The sequence below is a fragment of the Gorilla gorilla genome, chromosome 19 (assembly GCF_029281585.2).
Source record: "Gorilla gorilla gorilla isolate KB3781 chromosome 19, NHGRI_mGorGor1-v2.1_pri, whole genome shotgun sequence".
NCBI classification, from domain to species: Eukaryota; Metazoa; Chordata; class Mammalia; order Primates; family Hominidae; genus Gorilla; species Gorilla gorilla.
The window spans coordinates 49,447,881-49,458,991 of NC_073243.2; the positions used below are offsets into that span (position 1 = coordinate 49,447,881).

The 11,111-nt window shown below is 42.9% G+C and overlaps 1 pseudogene; it reads left to right on the forward strand.

Moving 5' to 3' along the window:
• Positions 1–2,750: 2,750 nt before the first annotated feature.
• LOC101125920 (keratin, type II cytoskeletal 8-like) lies at positions 2,751–6,318 on the forward strand (annotated as a pseudogene).
• The last annotated feature ends 4,793 nt before the right edge of the window (positions 6,319–11,111 follow it).

Below are 11,111 nucleotides of genomic sequence, written 5' to 3' on the forward strand. Positions count from 1 at the left end.
CTCCAACAAAATTAGATTCTATTAGTAAGAAAGAAGGTAAGAGATGACGTTTGAGTAAGCACCTGATGTAACCTCACCCACTGAGAATCCACCACCATGATGGGCCATTATTTTGCACAGAAGTACATATAATTCTTCAAGTGTCTAAATGGAAAAGTGATTGAACACTCTTATTTAGGGCCAGCACTGTGCCTGGCATCAGCAAATGATTAAATCATTACTTTTGGATGAATATATATACACATAAGTTATATATAATGTATTATATATAATAGATTCATTCAAAATGATTGATACACTAATATAATTTAAAATATATAGTCTATATATTATAATTCAGTGTATATATTTAGCATATATTTTTCCATCAGTATACTATTTGTATAGCCTTTGTTATCTTTATATAAATAGTATTGTTGTTTCTCAAGCTGTTACAGTTTATCTATTATTGACTAACAAATCACCCCTAAATTTGATGACTTACAGCTACATCAAGGCTACATCTCTTACCACTTTGAAGGATCAATGATTTGAGAAGCCGAGTGGTTATTGTTTGGGGTCCCTGGTGCAATTGCAGTCAGACTGTGGCTTAACCAGGAACCAGGAGGTTGAGGCAGTGGGGGATGGCTGGAGATCTCTATGTAGTCTCAAGTCCTCTCTGTGTGGTCTTTCCCCTTGGGCTACTTTGAGCTTCCTCACAGCATGGCAGTCTCAGGGAAGTCAGACCGAAGGCTTCAAGAGTAAGCATTCCAGTGAACAAAATGGAAGCAGTATTGCCTTTTATAACCTAGCCATAGAAGTCAGGGAATATCACTTCCCCTGTACAAAAGCCCACCCATTTTCAAGAGGAGAGGACACAGACCATGTCCCTCAATGGGAAGAGTGTAAAAGCTACCTCGTAAGTACAAGTAGGATGGGAGAAATATTGTACTTGGAAAATACAGTCTGCCACACAAAGTATTACCTAAAATAGACAGGAATACTTATTTTTCTCTTTAGAAGAGTTAAAGCCTATCTTTAATTCACACAGTTCTGGTTTGTATTGACTAGTTCTGTAGGTGAAAGTAAGTGCCGTTTTATTTTTTCACTAAGAAAGTGGCCCCTTGCACAGAGAAATAGACTCAGATTTGAGTGTGGAGTTGAAGGTAGGTCCCTAGATTAAATGAGAGCAAGGGTTATGGTTCTCTTTGTTTCAGGCAGCATAAGATACATGATGATTGGGGAGGGGGTGGAGATAGAAATTCCTCCAGATGTTTCTAGCAGATACAACCACAATATAACAGGCCACACAACATGTCTTTTATACCAGGCTGCCCCAGAGAGAGGGCCAAAGGGCTCTTACTTTCCTGGCACTGGCTGGGCATGTACATACTTTTTATTGACAGCCAGTATCAGGTCAGGCTGCACATGTACCTATAACTCAACAAAGTTACAAACTATAACATTCTTCAAATCTAAATATGAACATTTTTGCCTATATTCAAACTACAGCATTATTAAAACATTGCTGCACCTTGTTTGTATTCTAGGACCTACAGGATTCAATTAGTTTGGGATGTACTCTGGTTACTAAAGGGAGAAAGCTTGATATGAAGTAAGTATCTCTAAGTGCCCAGACCACACAAAAGGACACTCTGTACATAGTCCTTACAACTTAAATAAGAATGATATAAGCATCTGAGTATTTGAATGTGGAGATGTAAACTCGGAGCTACTGTGTTCCTTTTATTTTTTTTATAAGAGATGGGTCTTCCTCTGTTGCCCCAGCTGGAGCACAGTGGCACCTTCATAGCTCACAGTAACCTCACACTACTGGGCTCAAGCAATCTTCCTGCCTCAGCTTCCGGAGTGGCAACATGCCTGGATAAATTTTTTTATCTTTTGTAGAGACGAGGTCTTGTTATGTAGCCCAGGCTGGTCTTGAACGCCTAGCGTCAAACGATTCTCCCACTTCAGCCTCTCAAAGCACTGGGATTACGGACAGGAGCCCTCTTGTGCCTTCTATCTTAAAAGTTGCACAAATTCTGGTCAGTGTGTCTTTTGCCCATTTTGGGTTATCTTGCCCATGAAAGTATGCCTTTCTTTTTATTCTTGTGGCAACCCTCCTTGTTCAGACCCGAATAATTTTTCCTAGATTATAATATTATCCTAGATTATAATATAGTCTAGATTATATTATAATAATATTTGCCTAGATTATAATATTATTATATTATCCCTGTATAAAAAGCCTTTCATCCTACTAGATGCTGTCATGGAGAGGAAGCATGGTACACTGGTTGGGAGCACAGGCTCTGGAACCAGCCTGCCTGGTCAAATCCTGACTCTGTTTCTTGCTAGCTCTATAACCTGGACAGCTTCTCTGTCTCTTAGTGTCCCAACTGAAAATGGAAACAATACTTCTTTATCCAGTTATTGTGGGATATTAGATGAGTTAAAACAGGGAAAACTTTTAGAGCAGTGCTTTCCTTCCAGTTATTCAGGCTAAAAACCTCAGAGTCATCCTCAGGTCCTTTCTCTCTCACTCAACGCCAAATCCAACAAGAAATCCTGCTGGCTTCCTCTCAAAGTATAACCAGAATCTGACCAATCCTGGGCCCTTATCATCTCATGCCTGGATTCCTGGAATAGCTTCCTGTCTGACTCTCTGTTTCTGCCTTTGCTTCCCTAAAACTTCTTGTCCAAATAGCAGCCAAAGTCATCTCTTAATATAAATCAGATCATGTAACTCTTTTATTCCAAACCCTACAATGGTTTCTGGTTTCACTGAGCGTAAAAACCCTGTCATTGCTTCTCTGTCCTCACCGCCTACCAATCCCCACTTTGTTCCCTCTGCTCCAGCCACACTGGCCTCCTTGCTGGTCACTGGACCATTGTAAGTGCATTTCCATCTTAGGGTTCTTCATTTATTTTTCTCTGCCTAAGGGACTGTTCCCAAAATAACTGCTTGGCTAAACCCTTCAATTCCCTCCTTTGTTCAAATCTCACTTTTTCAGTACTGCAGCCTGCACCCTCATCTTTCTTTTTCCTATACAGCACTTATTACATTCTAACATGCTATACAATGCATTTAGTTACTATTAATATTATTTATTGACTGTCTTCATCATGAGAAAGTAATCTCTTCAAGGGTAGATGATTTTGTCTATTTTGTTCACTGCAAGTGCCTAGAACAATGGCTGGCATATTACGGGAGTTCAGTAACTGTTGTTGAATGAATGAATGAATGAACGAAGCACTGAATAAGTATGTGCTATTGTTATAAATTCTCTTCCTCTGCTCACTCTTTAGTGGTTTAGTCAATCATTCAACAATTTGTTAAACTCCTACTATATGCCAACTGCTGTGCTAGAATATAAAAATAAAGTCAAATAATACCAATCCCCACAGAGATTTTCACTTGGATAGAGGGCAACAAACATGCAAACAAGTCAAGTCAGATATTCTGCTGTTAAACAAATAGTTTTTGTTTGTTTGCTTGTTTGTTTGTTTTGAGACAGAGTATCGCTCTGTCATCCAGGCTGGAGTACAGAGGCGCAACCTCAGCTCACAGCAACCTCTGCCTTCTGGGTACAAGCAATTCTCCTGCCTTAGCCTCCTGAGTAGCTGGGATTATAGACACCTGCCATCATACCTGGCTGATTTTTGTATTTTTAGTAGAGACAGTAGAAACTGGACCTTTTCCTTATACGACATACGATGGACTAAAGACTTAAATGTATACCCCCAAACTATAAAAACCCTGAAGGACAACCTAGGTAATACCATTCTGGACATGGGAACAGGCAAAGATTTCGTGACAAAGATGCCAAACGCAATTGCAACAAAAGCAAAAATTGACAAATGGGATATAATTAAAGAGCTTCTGTACAGCAAAAGAAACTATCAAGAGCATAAATAGTTTATAGAATGAGAGAAAATTTTTAGAAACTATGCATCTAACAAAGGTCTGATATCTAGCATCTATAAGGAACTTAAACAAATTTATAAGAAAAAAACATTAAAAATTGGGCAAAGGACATGAACACTTTTCAGAAGAAGACATACATGCGGCCAGAAAGCATATGAAAAAAAGCTCAACATCACTGATCATTAGAGAAATATAAATCAAAATCACAGTGAGATTTCATGTCACACCAGTCAGATGACTATTATTAAAAAGTCAAGAAATAAAACAGATGCTGGCAAGGTTGCAGAGAAAAAGAATGCTTATACACTGTTGGTGGGAGTGTAAATTAGTTCAACCACTGTAGAAAGCTATGTGGTGATTCCTCAAAGAGCTAAAAACAGAACTACCATTTGATCCAGCAATCCCTTTACAGGGTATATACCCAAAGAAATATAAATCATTCTATCATAAAGACACATGCACACGTATGTTCACTCCAGCACTATTCACAGTAGTAAAGACATGGAATCAACCTAAATGCCCACCAATGGTAGACTGAATAAGGAAAGTGTGGCACAGATACACCATGGAATACATGCAGCCATAACAAAGAACAAGATCATGCCCTTTGCAGGAACCTGGATGGAGCTGGAGGCTATTATCCTTAGCAAACTAACACAGGAACAGAAAACCAAATAACATATGTTCTCACTTATAAGTGAAAGCTAAATGATGAGAACACATGGACATATAGAGGGAACAACAGACACTGGGGTCTAAGGGTGAAGTCTGGGAGGAGGGAGAGGATCAGGAAAAATAATGAAAGGGTCTAGGCTTAATACCTGAGTGATGAAACAGTCTATGCAACACACCCCCGTGGCACAAGTTTACCTGTATAACAAACCTGCACATGTTCCCTTGAATTTAAAATATAAATAAATAAATACCAAGAAGCAGCTTGTCCTCTCCTTCTGGAATCTCTGCCTGGTTCAGGCCACCTGCCTCCACTCCTGCCTCCACCGTGTCCATCAGGATGACCCAGAAGTCCTACAAGGTGTCCACCATGTGGGCCCGGTGCCCTCATCAACTCCTCGAGCTTCTCTTAAGTGGGCAGCAGCAGCTTCCAGGGTGGCCTGGGCAGAGGCTTTAATGGGGCCAGTGGCATGGAAGGCATCACCGCTGTCATGGTCAACCAGAGCCTGCTGAGCTCCCTTAACTGGAGATGGACTCCAACATCCAGGAGACCACACCCAGGAGAAGAACCAGATCAAGACCCTCAACAACAAGTTTGCCTCCTTCATAGACAAGGTACAGTTCCTGGAGCAGCAGAACAAGATGCTGGAGACCAAGTGGAGCCTCCTGCAGTAGGAGAAGATGGCTCGGAGCAACATGGACAACATGTTCGAGAGCTACATCAATGAACAACTTTAGGTGGCAGCTGGAAACTCTGGGCCAGGAGAAGCTGAAGCTGGAGGCGGAACTTGGCAACATGCAGGGGCTGCTGGAGGACTTCAAGAACAAGTATGAGGATGAGATCAATAAGCGTACAGGGATGGAGAATGAATTTGTCCTCATCAAGAAGGAAGTGGATAAAGCTTACATGACAAGGTAGAGCTGGAGTCTCTTCTGGAAGGGCTGACTGAGGAGATCAACTTCCTCAGGCAGCTGTATGAAGAGGAGATCCGGGAGCTGCAGTCCCAGATCTCGGACACGTCTGTGGTGCTGTCCATGGACAACAGCCGCTCCCCGGACATAGTGTCATCGCTGAGGTCAAGGCGCAGTACTAGGAGATCGCCAACCGCAGCTGGGCTGAGGCTGAGAGCATGTACCAGATGAAGTATGAGGAGCTCCAGACGCTGTCTGGGAAGCACGGGGATGACCTGCGGCATACAAAGACTGAGATCTCCCAGATGAACTGGAACATAAGCCGGCTCCAGGCTGAGACTGAGGGCCTCAAAGGCCAGAGGGCTTCCCTGGAGGCCGCCATCAGAGATGCCGAGTAGCGTGGGGAGCTGGCCGTTAAGGATGCCAACGCCAAGCTGTCTGAGCTGGAGGCCGCCCTGCAGCGGACCAAGCAGGACATGGGAGGCAGCTGCGTGAGTACCAGGAGCTGATGAACGTCAAGCTGCCCTGGACATCGAGATCGCCACCTACAGCTCCTGGAGGGCGAGGAGAGCCGGCTGGAGTCTGGGATGCAGAACATGAGTATCCGTACGAAGACCACCAGCGGCTATGCAGGTGGTCTGAGCTCGACCTATGGGGGCCTCACAAGCCCTGGCCTCAGCTACGGCCTGGGCTCCAGTTTTGGCTCTGGTGCGGGCTCCTGCGCTTTCAGCCGCACCTGCTCCATCAGGGCCATGATTGTGAAGAAGATTGAGACCCGCGATGGGAAGCTGCTGACCGAGTCCTCTGACGTCCTGCTCAAGTGAACAGCGGAGGCGGCAGCCCCTCCCAGCCTGTCCCTCCTGCGGCTGCCCCAGAGCACGCGAGGGAGGCGGCTGTGCAGGGGAGCACAGGGAATGGGAGACCCACCTGAGGCTCAGCCCTAGCCCTCAGCCCACCTTCAGGGAGTTTACTGCCTGGGGATCCCCCATGCCCATGTCTCCAGCTACAAAACAATTCAATTGGTTTTTTTTTTTTTTTATGGTCCAAAATAAAACCTCAGCTAGCTCTGCAGAAAGAGAAAGAAAGAGAGAGAAAGGAAGGAAGAAGTTTTTAGCCTGTACAATGCAGGGACAGAAAGGAGAAATAGCTCTATCTGGGCTGTGGTAGGACTTAAGCAGAGACTTTAAAGGGGAGATAATATCAGCTGCCTCATGAACAGTAAGGGGATGTTTGCCAGACAGAAAATGAGGAAGAAGAGTGTGCCCAACAGGTAATTCCAGATGAGAAAAGGAAAGAAACACCCTGGCCTGAGCTTGAGGGAAATGTGAAAGGTGAGCCCAGTGTTTCGGCTTTAAGAGTGCAGGACCAGGAGGGATGGGAGGCACGGGGTGAATGGTGAGTTTGTGGTCAGAGAAGATGCTTGATGTTATTTTTCCCGAATGTTTTAAGATGTGTTTTGTAATATAACATATGGTCTATTCTTGAGAACGATCCATGTGATGAAGAAAAGAATGTGTATTTTGCAGCCGTTGGATGAAATATTCTGTAAATATCTATTAGGTCCCTTTGTTCTATAGGGCAGATTAAGTTCAACATTTCTTCACTGATCTTCTGTTTGGAAGATCTGTCCAATCCTGAAAGTGGAGTGTTGAAGTCTCCACCTAATATTGTATTGGGGTCTATCTCTTTCTTTAGCTCTCATAATATTTGCTTCATACATCTGGGTGCTCCAGTGTTGAGTGCACATATATTTACAATTGTGATATCCTTTTGCTGAATTGACTCCTTTATCATTCTATAATGACTTTCTTTGTGTCTTCTTATAGATTCTGTCTTGAAATCTATTTTGTCTGATATAAGTATAGCTACTCCTGCCCTTTTTTGGTTTCCCTTTGCATGGATTATCTTTTCTCATCGCTTTATTTTCAGTCTGTGTGTGTCATTACAGGCAAAATGTATTTCTTGTGGGCAACAGATCGTTGGATATTTTTTTTTTATTTATTCAGCCACTCTATGTCTTTACTGATAAGTAAGGACTTTCTTTTGTCAGTTTGTTATTTGTTTTCTAATTGTTTTGTAGTCTCTCTTGCTTCCTGACTTCCTATTAGTTGAAGTTATTTTCTGTGGTGGTATGTCTTAATTTCTTTCTTTTTCTTTTTTTTTTTTTTTTGCATCTGTTGTATATTTTTAGATTTGAGGCTACCACGGGGCTTGCAAATACTATCTTATAACCCTTTTGTTTTATTTTATTTATTTATTTATTTATTTATTTATTTATTTATTTTAAGACAAAGTTGCTCTTATCCCCCAGGCTGGAGTGCAATAGAGTGATCTCGGCTCACTGCAACCTCTGCTTCCCAGATTCAAGCAATTCTCCTGCCTCAGCCTCCCGAGTAGCTGGGATTGTAGGTGCCTGCCACCATCACCAGCTAATTTTTTTTTTTTTTTTTTTTGAGACAAAGTCTCACTCTGTTGCCCAGGCTGGAGTGCAGTGGCGCAACCTCTGCTGCCTGGGTTCAAGCGATTCTCCTGCCTCAGCCTCCCGAGTAGCTGGGATTACAGGCACCTGCCACTGTGCCTGGCTAATTTTTGTAGTTTTAGTAGAGACAGGCTTTCACCATATTGGCCAGGCTGGTCTTTAACTCCTGACGTCATGATCCACCTGCCTCGGCCTCCCAAAGTGCTGGGATTACAGGCGTGAGCCACTGCACCCAGCCTTAATTTTTGTATTTTTAATAAAGATGGGATTTCATCATGTTGGCCAGGATGGTCTCGAACTCCTGACCTCAGGTGATCCGCCTGCCTTGGCCTCCCAAAGTGCTGGGATAACAGGCGTGAGCCACTGTGCCCGGCCATAACCCATTATTTTAAACTGATGATAGCACTGATTGCATAAGCAAACAAAGTAACAAGCAAAAAGAAAACTAATAAAAACTCTACACTTAACTTCATTTCCCTACTTTTTAACTTTTTGTTGTTTCCATTTATATCTTATTATACTGTCTATATCTTGAAAAGTTATTGTAGTTATTATTTTTAATTGGTTCATCTTTTCATCTTTCGATTTAAGATATGAGTACTTTACATAACACAATTACAGTATTATAATATTCTCTGTTTTTCTGTGTAGTTACTATTACTAGTGAGTTTTGTGCCTTCAGGTGACTTATTGTTTGCTCATTATCATCCTTTTCTTAAAGATTGATGAACTCCCTTTAGCATTTATTGTAGGACAGGTCTGGTATTGGTGAAATCCTGTGGCTTTTGTTTTTCTAGGAAAGTCTTTGTATCTCCTTCATGCATGAAGGGTATTTTTGCTGGATATACTATTCTAGGATAAAAGTTTTTTTTTTTTCCTTCAGCACTTTAAATATGTCATGCCACTCTCTCTTGGCTTGTAAGGTTTCTACTAAGGAATCTGCTACCAGATATTTTGGAGCTCCATTGTATGTTATTTGTTTCTTTCCTTTTGTTGCTTTTAGGGTCCTTTCTTTATCCTTGACCTTTGGGAATTTGATTATTAAATGCCTTGAGGTAGTCTTCTTTGGGTCAAATATTTTTGTACTTGAATATTAATATCTTTCTCTAGGTTTGGGAAGTTCTCTGTTATTATTCCTTTGACTAAATTTTCTACTCCTCTCTCTACCTTTTCTTTAAGGCCAGTAACTCTTAAATTTGTCCTGTTGAGGCTATTGTGTATATCTTGTAGGTGAGCTTTATTCATTTCTATTCTTTTTTCTTCTGTCTCCTGTGAATGTGTGTTTTCAAACAGCTTGTTGTCAAGGTCAGTAATTCTTTCTTCTGCTTGATCAGTTCTGCCATTAAGAGACTCTGATGCATTCTTCAGTGTCTCAGTTATATTTTTCAACTCCAGTATTTCTGCTTGATTCTTTTAAATTATTTCAATCTCTTTCTTAGATTTATCTGATAGGATTATTAATTCCTCTTCTGTGTTATCTTGAATTTCTTTGAGTTTCCTCAAAGAGCTATTTTGAATTATCTGTCTAAAGGTCACATGTCTCTATCTCTCCGGGATTGGTCGCCAGTGTATTATTCAGTTTATTTGGTGAGGGGATGTTTTCCTGGATGGTTTTGATGTTTGTGGATGTTTATCAGTGTCTGAGCATTGAAGAGTTAAGTATTTATTGTAGTCTTCACAGACTGGGCTTGTTTGTACTCATCCTTTTTGGGAAGGCTTTCCAGGTATTTGAAAGGTCTTGGGTGTTGTGATCTAAGTTTTTCGTCACTGCATCTGTGGTTCTTGCAGACTCATAGAGGTACTACCTTGGTGGCCTTGGATAAGATCTGGAAGAATTTTCTGGATTACCAAGTAGAGACTCTTGTTCTCTTCTCTTACTTTCTCCCAAACAAATGGAGTCTCTTTCCCTGTCCTGAGCTGCCTGTAGCTGGGAAAGGGGTGACACATGGACCCCTGTGGCCACCATGATTGGGACTGCACTGGGCCATACCTGAAAGCAACACAGCCCTAGGTCTTGCCCAAGGCCCACTGTGACTACTACCTGGCTACTACCTATGTTTGCTCAAGCCCCTAGGGCTCTACAGTCAGAAGGGGTGAAGCCAGCCAGGCTTGTGTCCTTCCCTTCAGGCAGCTAGTTCCCCTGGGTCCCAAGCAGGTCCAGAGATGCTGTCTAAAGGCCAGGGCCTGGGGTCAGAAACCTTAGAACTCAACCTACTGCTCTATTCTACTGTGGCTAAGGTAGTACCAAAACCACAAGACAAAGTCCTTCCCACTCTTCCCTCCCCTTTCCATAAGCAGAGGTATCTCTCCCTGTGTCCCCCACCACCACAGATCCACAGGGAGTACTGCCAGGGTGCCAACGATGTTCACTTAAGGCCCAAGGACTCTTCAGTTAGCTTGTGGTGACTGCTGCCAGGCCTGGGACTCATCCTTCAGGGCAATGACCTCCCCTTTGGCCCAGGGTAGGTCCAGAAATGCTGTACAAGAGCCAAGGCCTGGCATCAGGAACCCCACAGCCCTGCTTGGTGCTCTACCCCAGGGTGGCCAAGCTAGTACCTAAGCTGCAAGACAAAGTCCCCTTTATTTTTCCATCTCCTTTTCTTAATCAGAAGGAGTTTCTCCCTATGGCCATCACAGCTGGGAATATGATGGGTCACACATGACACTAACACATGTTAGTCTCATCCAAGACCCATGGCGTGTACTACTTGGTTACTCTGCTGATTATTCAGGGCCCAGCCTTCCATCAGCAGGTCATGAATCCTGCCAGGACTGGGTTTTTTCCTTCAAGGCAGCAGTTTTTCTTCTGGCCCAGGGTGTGTCTAGGCATGCCATCTGGGAGCTAAGGCCTGGAATGGGGGGCCTCTCAACTCTGCCTGGTGCCCTATTGTAATATGGCTGAGCTGGTATCCAATTGCAAGACAAAATCATCTTTAAGAGTTGTAAGCTACAGTGCCTGGGTTTGTGAGAGGGGTGGTGCATAACTGCCTAACTGCCCTGGCTAGTGTCTTACTAGGTTGCATGCTCCCCAAGTCCATTGGCTCTGAGCCCACCTAGCACAGCACTCAGACTTGCCTGGGAGTTGTAGTCCTTGTGGCCTAGACTTCAAGTTTATTTAGTTCCCTAGAGCACTTTAAC